This window comes from Felis catus, chromosome A3, assembly GCF_018350175.1.
Source record: "Felis catus isolate Fca126 chromosome A3, F.catus_Fca126_mat1.0, whole genome shotgun sequence".
Classification (NCBI taxonomy): domain Eukaryota; kingdom Metazoa; phylum Chordata; class Mammalia; order Carnivora; family Felidae; genus Felis; species Felis catus.
In genome coordinates, this window is record NC_058370.1 from 139,009,453 (window position 1) to 139,028,924 (window position 19,472).

At 42.5% G+C, this 19,472-nt stretch overlaps 1 protein-coding gene across 15 annotated transcripts in view; it reads left to right on the plus strand.

Moving 5' to 3' along the window:
* The first annotated feature begins 2,372 nt into the window (after nt 1-2,372).
* Nucleotides 2,373-19,472, plus strand: part of MYT1L (myelin transcription factor 1 like) — a 427,126-nt gene continuing 410,026 nt past the window's right edge. For 5 of the 15 annotated variants that reach the window (XM_045055040.1, XM_045055041.1, XM_045055043.1 and 2 more), the window contains exon 1: nt 2,373-2,536. The gene's annotated coding sequence lies outside the window, so the exon portion shown is untranslated. Of the gene's footprint in view, nt 2,633-7,328; nt 7,730-8,783; nt 8,993-9,373; nt 9,484-19,472 lie in introns of those variants that run through there. The other 10 variants (XM_019827986.3, XM_011281347.4, XM_019827987.3 and 7 more) reach the window with 6 other exon arrangements.

Below are 19,472 nucleotides of genomic sequence, written 5' to 3' on the forward strand. Positions count from 1 at the left end.
TTAAAAGTATATTTGGGGGTATTTTCAAGTAATAATAGATTGTATATTCAAACTCTTAAAAATAGTGCAGCAGAGTTCACTATTTGACCAAAACACACAAATTTTCTGTACATTTTATTCTGCTTACTTCTTTTAGAGAAATGCTTTGTCCTCTGTAAAATGGAAGCATTCCATAGTGCTACGTCTAGCTCTCTGACCATTCTGGAGTCCTCCTTTCCTCGGTAGTGACCACGCAACCTGAAGAAGTGTCCCTTACAGGCGGCTGCTTGTCTGGGGAGCTCAGGATCAGTGTCTGAGACACAGGAGAATGCATGCTCCCATTTTTTTCCCACTGACTGTAAATGATTCCTATTCTTTGCTCCACAGAACATCCGATGTGCTGCCCAATCAGCTGAAAAAGCTGCGCAGACGTCATTAGTTCTGTGTGTGCGTGTGTGTGTGTGTGTGTGAGAGAGAGAGAGAGAGAGAGAGAGAGAGAGGGAGAGAGAGAGGGAGAGAGGGAGAGAGAGAGGGGAGCCGGCAGCTGCTTTGCCTCGTGCCGAGTGGAGTCTCCATTAGGGCAGCTCTATTGATTTCTGATTCGCACTGCAGCAACAGGGCAGGGATGCGGGAGAGAAAAGATCACATCTCAGAGATAAGCATCACTAACGGCAAAAATAAGTACACACACACACAGCACACTCATCACGCATCTGTTACCAAAAGGAATCGAGAAGGGAAATTAAGACAGCAAAATTGAAAGATTATTATAACTTAGAAAAATGTATAATAAAAATAAAGTATAATGAATTCAGGAAAACCCTTGGTTCTCATTTTTAAGCCATTTTTTTTTAATGAGAGATGATCATGTTCTGATTTCCAGAATGCCTTAAAAAAACGGAAAAATTGGACAGAGATGCTGGAAAGTATAGCTTCTTTGAGGGCAGTCTTGAAGCTCTGCCTGAGAATTATGAAAAAAGGTCAGAGATTTATTTTTATTAAATTTGTTAGATTATTGTATCAGTTAGTCAGCTTTCATTTTCCTGTTTTGGATGCTTTGTGCTGCAGAATATCTGGGATACAGTAGCAGGTGGGTTGCAAAGCCTTGAAACAGAAATAGGTTGCATTTCAGAGTCCAACTGTGAGCCTGTGAAGCAGCGAGCGCTCTCTCAAGGTCTGTTGCCTCAGATTTGGTTAGAAATGATTGTATCTAGGTGTAGGATGGTGGCTTGGTCTTTCAGACGGCTTGAGTTCATAACTGGCCCTTTTACCCTAAGACTTATCAACCACCTCCCTCCCCCGAAGAATGACGGAGGTAAGTGCAGCTTTACCATAATGGTGCTGTCAGGCAGGCAGTCTGCATGTGAGCAGCGGAAAATCAGAGAACCGAAGAATCCATTCCCATCCCCCACCCCCGACCACGCACACGCGCACACACACACACACCCACACACACACACATACTCCAACACCAGTCGGTTAAGGGGAAAAAGGGCGATACCTTTTTAAAAAACGAAAGGCAGTAAGCCATTATTAGCAAGAGCTATATTGAGCATGCTTGCCAGACAGGCAGCAAAGCCAAGCTCCAGTTCCGCCCAGACATGTGCCTTGCCATTTTCATTTTAATCAGCCTGCTCAGGATGGCTGCTGATTCATTTTGCAGGATGTCCCCCTGGGAGCCAAGGTGGAAGCCTGAAGCAAGCTGCTACTGCATCAATGCAGGACAGCACATCAGACAGGGAGAGTGGGGGAGGAGGAGGCGGGAGATTCCACATTCCAAATTTCAACATGGCTATTTAAACATCCTTCCCGAAAGCAAGTCCACTACAGAAAAGATAATGAAACGAAAATAAAGAAAAGATATGTCACATTGTCATTCCATTACCAAACCACCCCCCTCCGATCACACACACACACACACACACACACACACACACATGCGCGCGCGCGCATTTCCACAGCATGCCTTGAAATTCTAGTTTTCTTCATGGTCAGTGCAAACTGCAGTGTGTGTGTGTGTGTGTGTGTGTGTGTGTGTGTGTGTGTTTACCTGGTAACTAGCTGGGGTGGTACACCTGATTTAGCTGGAGACTTTGATTTGTGGGATTGACAACCTTATTATGCAGTGAGCTTATTATTGATATTATTCTGCTCTCGGTTGCCATGGCCACCTTGTGAGAGACATTCAATTTTCTCTCTTCCATCATCATTATCTATGAGGCCATCTGTTGTGGAAAATGAATTCAGCCTCATTTGCATGACTGATAAGCAATTTTTTTTTTTATCTATTTAACAGAAGGTCATATGCCGGGGATTTGGAGCTCGTGAAAAAAAAATGTGGAGGAAAAAAAAGCATATCGAGAGCATGAGTGGGAGTGTGTGCATCAGGGGACGCATGTGGAAGTGAAACAGATCCCTCAGGCCTGCGAGCCGATCGCACTGCATTTGTCAGTCCTGCCCGGGCGACATTTTTTTCCCTAAGCTACCGCACACTAAGCAGTGAGAGAGCTTTCCTCGCAGTCTTCTTGAAGCCCCCTGATTTTTTTACTTATTGTTGGTGGGTGTATTTCATTTTATGCTTTATTCCCTGGACTATGGGTTATGATGTCAATATTCACTGGAGACAAAAAGCAACCTTTTCTGCATCTCGGTGGTAGGCATATTCCTCTCTTCCTTTCAGACCGGTGGTGGAAAGGGGTTTTCTTTTCTTTGGGTGTCTGTTGAGCCAGTACAGTTACCAGCAGTGAGTTTGTCTTGAACTTGTGAGCGGCTGTGGTCATGTCGTGAGGTATGTGGTCTTCGTTAGGTGAATTCTGTGGACTCGGTGGACAGCGGACGTGTTTCCGTGGTCCGGAGCCTCGTGCTGCAGTGCCCATTGTTTGCTCCTTTTTAAAGTTATTTTTACAGCATGGCTGGGAGCTGCAATATTCCAGGTCTAGAGAGTGCGTAATCCACAGAAGTCTCTCTTTACGGCAAAATGGGTATTGAGATGCATGCCTTAACTGTGGTGTTGTTTATTTAAAAAAAAAAAAAAAAAAAAAACTTGCTGCATGACGATCCTTGGAGGATTTGTGGGCACTGAAGCCAGAACTTCACAGAGACTTTACTGGGTTACTTTACATTGCAAATAAAGCATAGCATTTTTACAGAGGCTGTTAAAACATGAGATGTCCTTGCTGTGATGTTACATTTGCCTAGATGGTAAGAAAGTTGGCTTATATTGTTTAAACTCAGAAACTCGAAGATTTTTAACTATAGCCTGAATGTTTGAAGTTCATAATGATGAAACATTATTTCAATTATAACAGAAATATGTCTTCTAAAGCAACTTAAATTAATAAACTGGATGTTCAAACTGCACACTTTAATTTCAAGATAGGTCACAATAAAGAAATAAATGTATATGCAAATATTCACATGATATTTATTCAAAATATAGAGCACTGATTTTGAAGTTAGTACGAAACTAGCCATGACAATTTTTTATGTTACTAACACTATATAATGTATAGAATTTTTAAGTTATTTATTTACTTAGGGTAAAAATATTTTTATAGGAGCTTTTTGGCTTAAGTGTATTTTACTGCACAAAATTAACTTCATAGAGAAAAGCACCCTACCACCACCCTTATAGGCATAAGGGAGTCTTTCTAATTGTTCAAGTTCATAAAAGTTATGTTGCTTTCTAACTGATACAGATAAAAATGTGATCACCTTTAAAAAAATGGTTTGCACAGTATTCCTTTTTGAAAAACAGTTCCATTGCATTCCTGTAAGTTTTCACCTCTCAAGAACTTTGAATACAAAGTGTTGATTGTATATTACATGCACTACCAAGTGACACATCCTAGAAAAATGGAAGTTTATTTTTTCTAATTGATGTGGAAGAAAGTGTATTATTCTATGATGTTGAGTACAGTAAGTTCATTGGTTAAAGTTCTCCTTAAAGTTGAACTGTGGTTACATATTTTCTGTATTAGAGACAATAGACCATGGCTGATGTGTTTGTAAGATAGTTTTTTACTTGATGGCACTTCTTTTAAAACTCTTGCTACAGAAGCACGGACTAGTCATAAGCACTAGCAGCTGTTATATAATCCCTCCTTTTTAAATCAGCCATTTTTTAAATATATTTTAGCTTGAGTATTAGAGAAATGATTTCATTTTAAATATTAATTTCACACTTAGAAAGTTCAAAACAACAAAAGCCTGATAGTTTGTGAGGATTATTTAAAGTGACATCACTTTTCTCAGGGGACTGTAGTTAAGGCACAGTAGCGTGATACCTGCATCTATATTATAAGACGAAGGATTATGCTGTTGCCTTTTGATCAGCACATGTAGCCTTCAGATTTGTAAAGCAGAATTGTCAACTTCTGAGAAACCTAGGAGGTAGCATAGTTGATTTTTCCCTCCCCCCCCCCAAAAAAAAAGTTAATTACCAATCTTGGTTGGATTCTTCCTTGCCTCCCTGACATTTGACTGCTGCTAATTCACTGATTAATCTCATTAATGTGATTATAGTGGGATTTGGAGCTGGCTGCCATTGTTCTGTAGACAGTGCTATTCAGCCTGAGCACTTTGCCACCTCATTCAGTTTTGCTGTGATTTTTCAAAGGCTGGTTGAGTGAGCTATTGTGAGCAAGGCTCCTCTCCCTTTCCCTTTCAGCACCGGGAGCTGTCCGCTGCTGATAGCAATTACATTCAGCGGTGACTGACTTCCTACTAGTTTACTGGCAATGTGAAAATGGCTTACTTTCATCACCTTAATGATTGTGCTCCTTGAGGAAGAAGCAGGAGCAGCCTTTACGGTCACAATTGGGTGTTCTGAAGATGGTGGCAGAAAGGATATGCAATCTCAGTATTTTATTTTGCATATAAAAATTTTACCCTACTTTCCAAATCACCAAACATGATTTCATTAGAATTACGTGCATATGTACAACTGTGAGTGGAAAAACTATAAACACTAGGTAGACATGTTTTTCAAGTGGAAAATATTTTTGTAATAGAAATTTATGTAATAATTGATAAAATGTTATTTTCGGAACCATGAACTAGGATTATCAAGATGAACCAGTAAGGCAATAAATAAGTGCACGTAAAACATGAATTTCAACTTCTCTTGAGCTAAACTTGCATCCTCCAGTAAAACTTAGGCTGATTTCATACATGTGAAGCTGACATCAAAGTTGAAGGCCCAATAATTTGTGACCGTGGATGTGTGATGTACCAAAATCCCTGAAGGAATGAAAGCACCTAATTTCCTTTTGGGTTATAAAAACAGCACAAGCATGATTTTAGGAAAATGTGAGCATTTTTAGAAAAGGAGCCTCTTCAGTGTATGGTTTTCATTGTTCCTGATGTGTTTTCACGTAGCTTATTTATTTTTTACTGTCTTGAAAATATTTATGTTTCATGGCTTACTACTGAATGCACCTGATGTTTTATGTCTGTTTTCTATGCCAATTTTCAATACATTAGGGAGAAGAAATAACTTATTTTTGCAACTTCAAGGTTTTTTAAAGTTTCTCTATTCATTAAAACTATACTTGAAATTTAGAGTCAGTAATATGACTATTTGTTGATTTGCTTTTAGAAACACCTCACATGTGTGATTTAAAAATCCAAACCAGTCCTCTGTGAAAAAATTATTCTGTTGCCTAAATAATATTTTCAGAGTCATATGGGTAGATTTCCAACTCTACCTGTAAGATAATCTAATTTGAGGGAGAGGTATTGTTTAAGAAACACAGTGTATCACCTAAAATACTTTGTTTACTTATTTCATATTTTAATGGCTATCTTTTTAACTTCAAACAACTTAACATTTTAATTACCCTTAAATATTTTATATCAAGAAACCCACTTAGTGTACTAAGAGGGATTAGCAAGGCGCTTTTCGGTAAAGACCGCCCTGCCCTGACATTGAAGTGTGGCCCATCTGGCTGTCCCCTTGAGTTCAGGGCTACAATTCCAATCAATAACCAGGTTTTCAACTGCATCTACTACCTAGCCATAAAGTCTGCCTTGACACAAAGTCCCACCAGAAGTCTGTCCAGGAAGCAAATGAATGCAGATTCAGAAAGAAAGATCTTTATTTTTGGTAAATTCTTATAATCAAATTACTTCATATCATAATTTCATTGCAATAGTATTATTTGTTTTCTTACTTTCAAATTTTTAAAAGGGCCCTTTTCACAAATGTCTTCTTTTTGTCTTCTTTGAAAATATGTGTAGCATTCCTTAAAAAGGAGTAACAGAGGCTAAACTTGAACAAGACTTGCAAATGATTAACATATTTTTCAGCACGCCAGCTAAGTTTCATCAAACCACATTCTTTACCACAACCCTACACCTGGCACTGATCTATGTTTATTCCAAATTAAACTAAAGAGAAAAGATATTACAAACTTTAAGTTGTGTGTGTGCATAAAATTATTTTTTAAATTCTATTTTGCACTGGTGGGGGTAAATTGTATCCAAATATCATGTGTGGCTGATATTTAAAGAAAGGATATTTTTTTTAAATTGGCACATACCACAAATTAGAAATCTTGTCTACAATGATCATAACTTGTACAAGAAATAATATTAAACTCTCTACTTTTGTAGTAATCTATTGTATGATTTTTCTGATATCAGATTATTTTAAGGTAGCAGCTATACATTTTCCATGAGTAGGCTGTATTTCAATGCAACATGGTTTCATTTTGGAGTATGCTTTGTGTCCTGTCCTCTCTCTCCCTCTCTCTCTCTCTCTCTCTCTCTCTCTCTCTCCCTCCCTCCCTCTCTCTCTCTGCCTCTCCCTCTCCCTCCCTCTCCCCCTCCCTCTTCCTCTCTCTGTAACTCTGTTCCTGTTTGTCTGTTTTTGCCTCCCTCTCTTCTCTCTGTGTCTCTTTCACACCTGCATTGTTCAAGCATACACAATGATTTTTCTATGCCTGTTTTCACAATGAAACTGTTTTAAGCTTTGACATCATAATGAGTCCTCAGGGTATCTGTAGAAGTAATCAGAGATGGCAGAGAAAATGTAAGCCAGGTGTTATAAAAGTAGGAAGAACGCACAAATGCCTATTTATTATGTGAAGAAATACTGATAAGCATTGCTGTGTCGGGCTGTTCTCCTGGAAAATTTTTCCTAAAATGTATCTCTTTAAAAAAAAATCCTTACTCCCCACGTGGTGATTATTGGAAAAGTTGGGAGGGGGAGGAAAATATTTTAGTCTCAGTGAAAGGGGTGTTGTGCTGTGAGAAGGCAGAATGGTACAGGATATTCTCCTAAAGCATCTCTAGCTCTCGCACTGCAGTGATTTCCAGCAGGGCTGGGTGGGAAGGGAACTGTAGCCTGTGTAGGAACCAGTGTGTCTGGTCTCAACACGTCAGGCAAGAGGCTCGGGATTTAGGGGAATCACCTCTGAAAGCTAGAATAAGGTGTTCTTGGGAACTTCAGACTTCTGCGCTGCCCACCCCCCACCCCCACCCCGACGGAAGCCACAGTCAGCATTGTGTTCTGTGGAAAGCCTGCAGTGGTTTATCACTGGTGGTGGTTCTGCCCCAGACTCTCCGTCTACACAGTGAGCTGACAGTGACAGCGCTGGAGGGTAGGGGCGGATGGAGCGGGGATGTATAGGGAGACGCGATCAACACGTGCCATGGGCTCTCCACAGCAGAAATAGCCCTGCATGTGTAGAGAAATAGACTGCGGAACGGGATCTCTCTCGATGGCCACCAACTCTTCTGCGAAAAGGTATCGCTTTCTCTCTATTTCAAGGCTGCATATGATTTATCTGCTCGTTGCAACTTCCAGCTCTTTAGAATTATTTCATCTGATCTCCCCAGCAAACGGTTGTTTCCCTCCCTACCTGTCAGTTCTTATTTGATGACAGATCACAGCACTTCTTAAAATCGCCTGGTTTGGTGTGCAAATGAGCCAAGAATGGGCTCCTTCTCCAAGAGAGCTAGACCTCCGGTATCACATCATCGTGGGCAGGCCCCCAGATACCTGTGTGCTGCTGGGTTGTCATTAAACAGAAGTCTGTGTCTGCAAGGCTAGCGTCCAGGGGGAGGAGTGGGAGGTGCTAAGTAGCCTTTGTGATTTAATGTGGACTTTCGTAGTGGTGAGTGTTATAACAGAGGTCTGCAGACAGCGCGGTGGTATAGTTACTGCTGGACTAAAGCTTTATTGCTTGACCCAAGAAGCCATCTATAAAATCAGCACTTTTTTTTTTTTACCGGAAAAATGCTAATGAAAGTCATATATCTATGTTCCTTTCCGTATTTTGAAATCGTATCTGGTCTTGCCTTTGCGGATCAAACTTTCTCTGGTATTTTTTTTCCCTTCGAGCAATAGCGAGAGACGGATGATGTTTGAACTTTCTTGGAGAGATAGTTTTATGTCTTTTGTTTTAAAAGAAAGTGATCACAGGAGCTGGTAGTGAGGCAGAACCCAGTGTGGTTGGCAACCCCAGGGACGGTGAAGACTCAGTTCAGTTAACTCTTGTGTGGCTGCTCTTCCCCCTTTGCAGTCCAGCACAGGCTTCGGAACCTCTTTTTGTTTTGTTTGGATGCTGGGCACTCGCACCATGGGAAGCACTGCAGGTCTGGCTGACTCTGCGAGAGTCCTTTGGCCACAGTGTGAACCCACCGTAACATCAATGACGGGAGGTGGGGGGTGTTTTTAGATCCACTGCCTCCCGGGTGACTGTTCCCGGCCTGCCTCTGGTATTCACAGTTCCCATCTATTACAGTGAATACGGCTCTGCACATGATACCCATTCTGCTCCGGAGATTTAGGGGCCTGTGGGTACAATGTAAGAAACATACAGCACGCATCCCCAATCTTGTCTGACTGTGTTGCAAGCTTCATAAACAGGAAGGTTAGAAATGACTGGTTGAAGCCACAGCTATCCCTTGAAAAATACCTAGCACAGCGCTGAAGTCCCCTCCCCGGGCTAGGATTTGGGGAAATGGATATGTTTGGTAGTTCTTAGAGGATGCAGCCCGACACAGGGTAAGTCAGCGGCGTGCTGGTGGTGCTGTGCGGCCATGGCCTCCCCGGGAGCCCCGCTCGGCACGCGCGACAGCCCGGCCGGCGTTTAGTGGTGTCAACTTATTAATTTCCATCTTCGACTTCAGGCCTGTTAGTTTCCTGTCTGAAAGCATTATTACTTTTGTCCATGTGGCGAAATAATTAGCATACAGATGAGCAGTGGCCCGGCGTCTGAGCGCCGGCAGAGGGAAGATGTGCAGTGGAAAGTTGATTGGATGAACGCGGAACAAATGGTAGGCGTTGAGGAGCCCCGCAAGAGTTCTGGGGCCGTGGAGCGGGGTGCGGGCTTTTCTGGGTGAGTCCCCGACATGGAAGGCAGGGTGGCTGCCGTGGGGACGGCTGCCTGCCAGACGCCGGCCTAGCCGAAGCGGCCGGGGGCTGCAGCCACAGATCATGCGTCTGGACCACTCTGTTTTGCGATGCTCCAGGTTTCTCTTTGATGGTCCCTGCAGGTAAATATGTCCTGTCCTCCTTGTTGTTTCCAGAGCGGTGGCTCTGCTTCCCAAAGTGGAGCAAAGTTCAACTCCTCCTGGTCAGTAACAAAAGAACAGTCATTTGCTGCTGGTTTGGGGTGGATGCTCCATCCATCTTCCCGTGCCTGGGTCTGGAGTGAAAATTCCCCGTTTAGAGATTCCTGTGCTCAGAAATGTACAGCAGCCATTATTCAAGGTGTTTAATTAATATTTGCCGGAACCGTGTCTCCAGGCCAGTAAAATTCGCGAACGTTGTTTCAGGTGAAGCCCAGACATAATTAGTTTTGACTGGTGTATATTTTTCCTGGCTGGGAAGGGGATTTTAGCCAATTTAACCAGCAACTTACTGGAGATTGTGGAAACCGAACTCAAGTTTCTATTGATCTGTACAATCCATAGATAGGAAATATAAAAATCAGCACAGCCTCGGATACTTTCCGTTCTTTCCGGGGAAAGAAAAATTGGAAGCTGGTTTTACAAACCAGTCTCCTGAGTTGGGAAATAACGGTAAGCCTGCTGGAACCCCAGTTTTCCATTGTCACCAGTGACACACATTTCTTATATAATTCTCTGGCTTTAAGACTGCAGTATGGGTGTTTCAGTGTCTAGTTAAATATACTTCCTTCTCCGGGAATTCACTGATAAATAGTTCTCTCTTGTTTTCATAATTTCTACTCTCCTTAAAAGGTAAGGTTTTCATTTTCACTGACCTAATTATTTCGCGTGTTTCTAAGGTGGAACTTAAGTAGGAATTATTACCCTCAAACCGTCTATTGACAGTTTCTTAAATATATCACATCACTTCGTGATTCTAGTTTGCTTTTATTTTTAGGCTTTCTTTTCCTTTTCTTTCTTTCTTTCTTTTTTTTTTTTTTTTTTTTTTGAAAGAGTTGCTTCACTTTATTTAGCTGTTTGCTTTAGACAATGACAGCAACCATTTGACAGAAAATGCAACTTTTTGGAGGGTCATTTCTTGTGTTTTAAAAAAAACTCTGCCTTTCCAAAAAAAGAGAAAACTCTCTCCAGCAAACCTCAACCTCAACCTCAAACACAAGGTATCGGAAAACATATTAACCCTTTGTGGGAAGCTCCTGCCTGACGTTTGGCTTTGACCGTTTTCTCCTCGTGCTGCAAGTTTCTGAATACTCACACTGAGCTGATTATCCATTTATTTTTTGCATAATAGACGGATCCTCTATTTTTGCATCTATGAATACATATTATAATTTTTTTCAATTTTATTTCTCAATTTGCTGGTAAACAAGAATGAGAAAACAGTTGACTTTTTTTATTTAACTCAGCAGTATTGAACAGCAAATTGTTCTCAGATTCCTGAATCTTACCTAGAGGAAGGAAATATTTGTTCTTTTTCCATGCTAGATTTTATCTAAGCGTTGAGCCAAGCTTTCTGTGATCAAAATGACTCCTTGTAGTTTGATGACAGGTTATAACTTTCTTGGGGCAAAACATGAGCATTAGTTTTTGCTCTCAATGTGTCCATTTACTAACAGAAGGGGACACTGGTGTGTCACCTACCAGTGTCTTCCTTTGTGCCCGGCTGGGTCTCAGAGTTGTAGCCCAGCTTGTTTTAAGGGCCAAAATTATGTCATATGAGTTTCCACTTGACAGACTCACTTTATGCCACTATCTGTCACATTAGCTCTCAGGCACTGTGGGGTTGGGAAGGGCTTGCCTTCAAAGACAATGAAAGAATAAAAGGTCCCACAGCTAGAAATATGGTGATGTGCACCTGCCTGGAAATGTGATTTCTAAGGGAATCTTTCTTGCTTCCCTCCTTCTTTCCTTTCTTGTTTCCTTCCTTCCTTCCTTCCTTCCTTCCTTCCTTCCTTCCCCCCTCTTAAATTTTTTTTGGTTTACCTTTATGGTTGGAGATCAACTTTGGAAAGAAAGGCAGCTTTCCATAGCAAATTTTTAAAGCAACGAGTGAGATGCCAAAACATTAGTGAAAGATCAGGCCCTCTCTGCCTCGCTGGGGAGGGGTGGTTGGTGCACGGGCAGCGGTGTGCCCTGAGGGGTCCGCTCTGCCTCAGGTGACAAGGGCCAGTCTCTGCCAGGGATCCCATTGATTGTGCATGAACATGGTGTAAATATTTTTCTTTCAAGAGCTTGTTTTTGGCCTTATTTCTTTAACATTGTATACTACGATGTATTTTTGCACTCCCAGGAGTACTCAATTAATCTCTTCAAGGGTTTTGTGAGTGAGCGCGTGTATGTGTTTCTAAACCGCCGATATGACAGTGCTCTGTGCAAGCTGAAAGCCCTTGAGCCATTGGGTTAATACGTGCGCCGTGTCAACCTGCTTTGGATATATTTGTGCACCCATCAATAGAGCTACAGGGAACTTTATGGCTCAATATTACACACCGACTGCTTTTGGCTAAAGTCTGACAGCTCCAGTCTCAAATTGCTTTAGAGAGAATGTCCTTAAGCTTACTGGACATTCGCTTGAGATATTTTCAGGTTTGGAATGTCAGCTCTACATCTCTAAATCAAACAACTCGTGAATTAATAATTTATGAGGCGGGGGCTCTTTTTAGTACATTGACAAAGATGTTCGTTCTAGGATTTCTAGTTTCAAACCCTGTTTTGGGTGGTATCTTCGTGCCATATCTCAACATAGACTCATGGTGTATTTGGATGGCCCTCAACAGAATGGCTTTCTGAAGTCAGTATCACCTCCCGATCTCAGGGCCTACTGTACCACTCAGCCCTGAAAGGGATAGATAGTTCTTAGAGCCTGACTTCAAATCTGGACCCATCCCCTGCCACCCGGGCACATGTATGCCACTAGCCTGTGCCATCTGAACAGAAGCTGAGAGCACAGAGCATTGTCGCCATGAAACAATGCTAGCCAGACTGGTTGTGGAAACAATCGAGTCTGCAGGGCACCCCATCGAGAGCCATCAAATCAAGTCTGCTCTGGAGCTGTCTGCTAGATTGTGAACATTCAGAAATCAATGCTGCATCTGCTACTGGACCCTCTGGTTCACTGAAACTCCCACCTGCCTAATGCATCTGGGCAAGAGCTTTTCAGAAACCAGTTTCCTTCAGGATAAATTTAATACGTCTTGAGGGCCAGGCAGAAGCAAATTGATTCTATCTTTGCACCAGGAAAACTCATAAACATCTGTAAGAACACAGATTTTCCACAACCCCCGGATTAGGGGCTGCGATTTTGTGAAAAAGCCCAAGCCTTCTCCCTTCATACCTCATGCCAGCATGGCATTTTTTAATTAGGAAGTTGATTAAAAAGGGCACGGTAGACCACGGATGTATGGTCCTTTGGCATCCATCCAGCTGTTTGTTGTCTGGGTCGTGGAAGGTACTAATCACCAGTTGCAGGGAAGAGGGGGAGATCGTCACAAGCCTGAAGGGTGGGAAGTTGCAATTGCCCTGATGTGTGTGCTGATGGCAGTTGGTCATAGCTTTACCCACGTCAGCCTCTTCTGCAGACAGACTTGCTGGCTTCCTTTATGACACAGTGATCATTTGCACTTTGGACACGTGCTGTAACTGGGTGTATCGCACGGAGAAATTCTGTGGTTCCGGTCGCTCAGGAGTCAGTATGACAGGTCCTCATTTTTGCATTTTCCAAATACGAGTGTATGTTTGACCTCACATCCTGTAGTTTGGAGTGAATGGTGATAGTCGCCAGTGAGGGTTGTGCTGTTTATCTTCCAGGGTAACTGGGTTTTTTTCTTTTACTCTTGTTTCTTCTTCCTAAGGGAAATTCCTGTCTTCACTGGCTTTGTTGAGGGCTTGAAGTATATTACCAGAAGAATAAAATTTTATGCCTAATCGTAGTGTTCCCATGGCCAGTATGGTGTGAATGAGTTCCATGATATCAATTTGCCCCTACCCATCCCACATGTTGTGTTGTATGCGCACTTTCCCAAGCCCAAGTTCACCAAAGGAACAGAAAGAGACATCCCCAGGGAGCTCAGACAAGCCGCTGGCACCGAGGCCACCATGTCTGGGGCGGACATTAACTCAGGTCAAGATCGGGGGACACGACTTCCACCATGGGAATTTCAGCTGCTGGGGTCGTGATTCTTTCTTTTGTTCTTTCTCATGGACCTACTTGCACATTTATCAATTATGTTCAGACTCTGCATTTTAGAAGAGTTTAGTTAACAGCCTAGCTAGAGTCAGTGACGAGGATGGGCAGCCTGGGGGCTCCCTCACCATCTTCTCCTGCAAGAAAAAAACATCAAAGTCAGTGTTGGGAATTGCAGGCATTGGTTCCTGAAACTCAGCTGCCCCTTCCTTCTTACCATTTAACTGAACACCTCATACAACGTGCACGCACTGAGCACCTAGTATGTCAAAAGAGCCAAAGAGGTGGAGATGACAGTTAAACTTCTGACCCACAGTGTTTCAGGGTGTGTGCGTGTGTGCGTGTGTGTGTGCGTGCGTGCACACACACACACACACATTTTAGTAAGTGTATATTCATGTATAATCTGTAAAATAAATATATAAATAGCTAATATTTTATATATTACATTTGCACAACATATATGTTATGTTACATATACATAATATGTTATAGATTATACTTATAGATTATATACAAATATATACTTACTTTAAATAAGTATATATATACATATTTTTTTAAATATATATATTTCTGATAAAGGGCAGTCACAATTTCTTCCAGATCTACTTTCCCTTGAATATGTTTTGAAATAGAGTAAACCACTTTTCCGACTTAATGGTACAAGTGGAGTAAACACTGAGGTCCCTTCCTTAGATGATTAACACTTCAGGGGTCTGGGTGGTCATTCTGAGACTTAGCTCTCAATTACATAGCATTATATAATCACATTTCTTTACTTAATTAAATCTATGATTTGACTTTATCCCCTTCTTACACAAATCTAGAGCTCGAGATTTGGACTTTGTGTGGGTTCTACGTCCTTGGTCCTCACTCATCAGAATTTCTAGGTTGACAACAGCCATCCTGTTATGGTGTGCAGTTAAGATGCAAACAAGTCTCTGCTTACCTGGGAATGCACGAAACAGTGAGCAAAATGCTGTTTTGAGGAAGGAGTGTTTGCAAATGTCAGCTGTCTGATTTGCAGTTTCTGAGCATCTCAAAGCTGTTGATCCCAGAGATCAACAACAGAACGTTTGAGTAGAGCGTGGTTAAGCCCCGGATTAGTGGCCGGGACCCAACCTCCCAAACAAACAGGAAGCTCCCCTGGTCCTACTTTCTCACCTCTGGCTTCCTCTGTGACATCAGCAGCCGGCACCACGCCAGCAGCGAGCTGCCCGGCTTGGTCATCCGCGGGCTCCCCACTGGCTGAAGAGGCATCAGAAAGAGGACAAGACAGTTCAAATTGGAAACTGGTCATGCATTTCCGACCATTCAGATGACTCCCTGCCACATTTCCACTGAGTCAGACCTGACTGAACATACCTATCTGTTCAGAATTAAGAATCCGTGATTAAACCCTACCAAAGAAAAGTAAGATTAGAAGTAGTGTTTTTATGGTCTCTCAGAGTCTGGGAATTTGAGTACCTCAGTCTCTGCAAAGCTGCATGTCTTTGCTTAAAAACAGGAGTCAGGGGTTGCACGAAGCAGGACGTGCTGGTGGATGCTGGACACTTGTGTGTAACAGGAGGGGAATCTTAATAGTTGGCTCGGGTAAATTGCAGACTAATTTATGACTTGTTCCTTGGTTAACATGGCACATTTTGTACAGAATTAACCCTTGGAATTTTCCACTGAGTTTGTGTTCTAAGTCTATCAGTTATCTTTTGTTGTTCTTTTCATAATACCAGGAATAAGAGTGGAGGTAGTTTCACTGCCCAAATGTTTTGGTTTTTGGTTTTTGGTTTTTGTTTTTTTTTTTTTTTAGTTAATATGCTATTACTGGGGTTGTGTTAGCTCAAAAACAACCCTTTTCCCTAAGAGACCCACACCCGAAGTGCAAGCCAAGAAATGTTGTGTCTGTTCTCCAGGGAGGAGCTAACACACCTGTTTACAAATGGGCTGTGCCACCTGTTCATCTACTTTTAAAGTTAATGATCAAAACAGTACCCGATCAAGGGGTCACTGTGACAGGGAAGGCCCTCACATTTGTGAGATGACAGGGGACCCCTCATTCCTCATCCATAACATTGCATATGTTTTAAATTTTGCAAAAGTTAGAAAATATACTCAGCCTGTGACGAATACTCCACATCTTGGGTATGATTGAATCATTTGTTTTAGCATACGCGTATTCCTGACATGTGATGTTAGACAGTTAGAAAAATGGGTCTCTCTCTCTCTCTCTCTCTCTCTCTCTCTCTTTCTTAAAAACATTCAGTGTGGTATCTCCACTCCCTTCCTCCTTCCTTCAACATGGCCCCATGTCTGTGCCCTTCTTCCCACTTAGATTCTCTCTGACTGGGAACTGTGCTCAATGGGGCCATTGACTGTAACTTTGGTGCAACACTGTCACTGCTGGCTCGTGTCCCTGGATTTTCAGTTAGCAAAGGACAGGATCAGGAAGGCCAGTAATGAATTCCTTGACTGCTTTTGGAGGCTCTTCCAGAGATAGACATGCCCTGCTGGTTTGATCGTAGCAGTTATGTTGCACACCTTGTACAAGCTTCTGAGGAATTCCTCAATCTATTGAAAATGGCCAATGACACTAGGAAACTTCTCTTTCCAATTAGCTTCTTGGAGGGGATTTTCACCAAATATTATCCACTGTAGTCATCTTTTTTTTTTTTCTTTTTTGTCCTTTTTATTTTCTCAGCGAGATTTGTTTGTCCATAGCCAACCTAGATAGTAACAGACAGCCCATGTGTGTCTTGGTGGGGTGGGACGACCTCATCTCAGTTCACCTTCCCGATGATTTGGGGATGAATTTGAATAGGTCATTCCAGCGTTCTGGGTCCCAGAATCCTGGCTTCACATGAGGGGAGTGAACTCTGTCATTTCTCAGCTCCTTCCCCTTCTAACATTCTGTAATGGAGTTTGCCATTCTCATGCACAGCCTGTTCCGGGAAGGTGTCGCTGCAGGGTGATGGGGCTCCGCGCTGGTGGCAGTGCCCCTGACAGAGGGCAGCACCTCCCAGTCCTTGTCTGGGGTGCTGTTGCGGAGAAGAGCAGGAAGCAAGCCTAACACCAGCACCCTGGAAAATTTAGAGGAGGCATTATTTTTGATTGATGGGTCTAATCAAGGACTGCCAAGGTCAGCTGAATTTTCCCAGAACTCATCCAATCAAACTTCTTGATCATCTTGAAAAACCACTGGATCTTGTGTGAAACTCAAATGTGTAGCTGAAAACTAAGTTGTTGTATCTCTTGATTTTATCCATTTTGGGACTATGGTCTCATTTTACTTTGGCAAGAATTCTCTTCTGGGCATTATAGCGGCTGAGTTGTCCTGAGAAGATTCACAGAAATGTACGTGCTGTCGTGGCTCTGTCATTCCTGCTTTGTTTCTCTTGACTCCATCGGATTGCGGTGGATCTTCTTCACCTGTCGTGATGGAGGAAGGGCAGTGCCTGCAGTTCATATCACTAGGCTTGATGCTTAAGGACACGGACCCGTTGGCTTTATGTCTCGCCTTTCCTTTCTGTTTACGTAGTAGTAACAGCCAGGGAAAGGCAGCCTAATCAAAACACATTTATAGCAGCTAAAATGTGTTACACAACCCATGTCCTACTTCTGGTACCCTGAAGCACCCAGAACGACACACAAGATCTTGTGGGTCTAGACGAACACTGGGTTTTTACCACCGTGCCCCATGGCATGTGGTCTTCCCCAGCTCAAAAGAGTCCTCACAAAATCCTGGTGGAGTATACAAGAACATTAAACCTTCATGGGAAGGGAAATAAGAGAAACCAAGCCCATGGGCGAGGTTAGACAGCTCACCCTGTGCACACCTCAAACAGATTCCTCACCAGCTCACAGAAGCCGTTCCAGCCTCTCCAGATGTCTTGTACCAAAGAGCTTCCTTGGGGAAAATTCAACGGAAGATGTGTCCCACTTAATAAAACAATCCACTCTTTCAAGAGCTCAAAATGTGGAACTTCTAAGTTTTGGGCAGTGTGTCTCACACCAGAAGCAGTGGAGAAACGCCATGAGGGAAAGTCAGTGTGGGCATGCAGGGAAAGGGCAGTGGACACAGGCATGGAGAGATAGGAAGTGAAAGGAAGAGGAGATTAAAAAAAGGGGGGGAAACGCACAGGCGGTGGAGACATGCCAAGAAGCACAGCCCAGCTCTTTGCAGCTCAGTCTTAAAGTGGGACATCGTACAGCTAAACCAACCAGCAAAGTCATACTTGCACAGGACCGAAAGTTCAGGAGTGGTTCTTTAAAAGTTTTTTATTTATTTGTTTTGAATATTTGTTTTGAACGTGAGTGGGGGAAGGGCAGAGAGAGGGAGAGAGAATCCTAAGCAGGCTTCACACTCATCACAGAGCCTGACGCAGGGCTTGACCCCATGACCCTGAGATCCCAAGACCCTGATCAAGAGTCGGACGCTTAACTGACTGGGCTACCGAAGCACCCTAAAAAGTTCAGTGGGTTAAGTGACAAGCACCATTCCCCTCTTCATACAAATCCAAACTGTTTATATATTATATTGAAATACTAATGAAAATAGACTGCCAGGTTTTGGTTATAATAACCAGGTTATAATAGGTTATAATAACCTAACACTTAGCTACCAAATGTGCCACACTGACTGCTTTACTTATGAACTATATCATGTAAAACCCACAAGAATCTATAGTATTGTAGGTATTCTTATTATCTCCATAATCATAAGAAGCAAAATAGCATATTCATGAAAGAATTCAGATTATTAAAGATACATACCGTTTAAGAAAACAAATCACCAAGTGCAAAGCTTTTTATTACACCAGAGTGGAATTGATGGCCCCCTGTATGTACAAGTTAGCACTTGTTCTGGCTGATGGCTAATGGCTTTAAGTAGACCCAGCGCTTCTTTACTGAATGTCTATAGGGGCAAGCACTGAACTAGGGGTGCAGCATAGTCCTTGCCCTTATGAGCTGAAAATCTGGGGGCGCCTGGGTGGTTTACTAGGTTAAACAGCCAACTCTTGATCTCAGCTCAGGTCATGATCTCGTGGCTCATGGGATCGAGCTTGAAGTTGGGCTCTGCACTGAGCCTGCTTGGCATTCTCTCTCTCTCTCTCTCTCTCTCTCTGCCCCTCCCCCATGCTCTTACTTGCTCTTTCTTTCTCTCTCTCAAAATAAATAAATAAACTTTAAAAAATCTTAAATAAAATTAAAAAAATTAAAAACTAAAAATCTAGTTGAGGACACAAAATACAAATACAGACAAAGTTAAATAGCAACAAACACACAAAAATGTTCATGGACAATCAAGGGACCAGGAGAAACATTGCATGTTGCTTGGTGATCACCCACCTCGGTGGTGCAGAGGACCTGTGAGAAGAGTACAGAAAGATGTATGGGTCCTGTGGGCCACGTGGCCATTGGAACCTCATAAACAGGTCACATTTGGACCAATTTTTGAAAATAAAAGTAATTTGGCTATGTGGGGAACAAGGAGAAGGCTTCCTGTATTAACATAAACATAGTAAAAGTAGTAAAGACAGGTGATGCTCTGAATTGTTGTTACCCAGTGACATCTGACTGTGGTGGCTCATTTTGTTATGTTATCCATGGTCTGCACGTGATTTCCAGTGGCATCTGGGGACTTATACCTACAGATAAGTGGGTAGCAGTTCCATTTCAAAAATTATTCATAGTTTGCTTTTTATTTTATTTTTTAAAGTTTATTTGTTTATTTTGAGAGAGAGAGAGAGAGAGAGAGAGAGAGAGAGAGAGAGAGAGAGAGGGAACTTGAGCAGGGGAGGGCCAGAGAGAGAATCCCAAGCAGGCTCCACACCATCAGTGCAGAGCCCGACATGGGGCTCAGTCTCACAAATGGTGAGATCATGACCTGAGC